At 35.9% G+C, this 516-nt stretch overlaps 1 long non-coding RNA gene across 1 annotated transcript; it reads left to right on the top strand.

Annotated features, from left to right (window-relative positions):
* Positions 1 to 28: 28 nt before the first annotated feature.
* Positions 29 to 500, top strand: LOC113473589. The gene is made up of 2 exons (XR_003395525.1): positions 29 to 210; positions 442 to 500. It is a non-coding gene; the product is annotated as an uncharacterized LOC113473589 (long non-coding RNA).
* Positions 501 to 516: the final 16 nt, after the last annotated feature.

Below are 516 nucleotides of genomic sequence, written 5' to 3' on the forward strand. Positions count from 1 at the left end.
TGTACATAGTCAACACACTCATGTCAAATTCTGTTTTCCAGGCAACTTTGCAACCCATCAATTCAAACAACAATCTCTCTTCCAATCTGTGTGCAAATAACTCTAGAGACAAACATGATATTGAACTTGCAAGCTCGCAGTATAGTTCTGTCTGTGAAACAATAGCATGGAAATGTGCCATTCAAGATATTAGACAGTCTGGCATAACAGGTACATACTTCACATTCAATGAGTACCTACTTTGTAACTTGTTCACTTCAGTGTTTTTGTGCTATGAATATTTTTTCTTCTTCTTTGTGTATCTACCTGTGTTGTATTACAGTCAGGTACCTAAGGATAGGCAGTGAAAGTAGTGAAATCAACATAATCCTTGATGTTATTGAGGTGCTTGATATAATATCCCCTCCAGCATTCACATAAAAACATTTTACCTTTTCTCAGGTATTCAAAAGTTCAATATATCTCACTTGAAGAGAGCTGCATTTTCTAGTAAGTCCAAGGCACTGAAATATCCTT

Source organism: Diaphorina citri, unplaced genomic scaffold (assembly GCF_000475195.1).
Source record: "Diaphorina citri unplaced genomic scaffold, Diaci psyllid genome assembly version 1.1 scaffold45849, whole genome shotgun sequence".
In the NCBI taxonomy this organism is placed as follows: Eukaryota; Metazoa; Arthropoda; class Insecta; order Hemiptera; family Psyllidae; genus Diaphorina; species Diaphorina citri.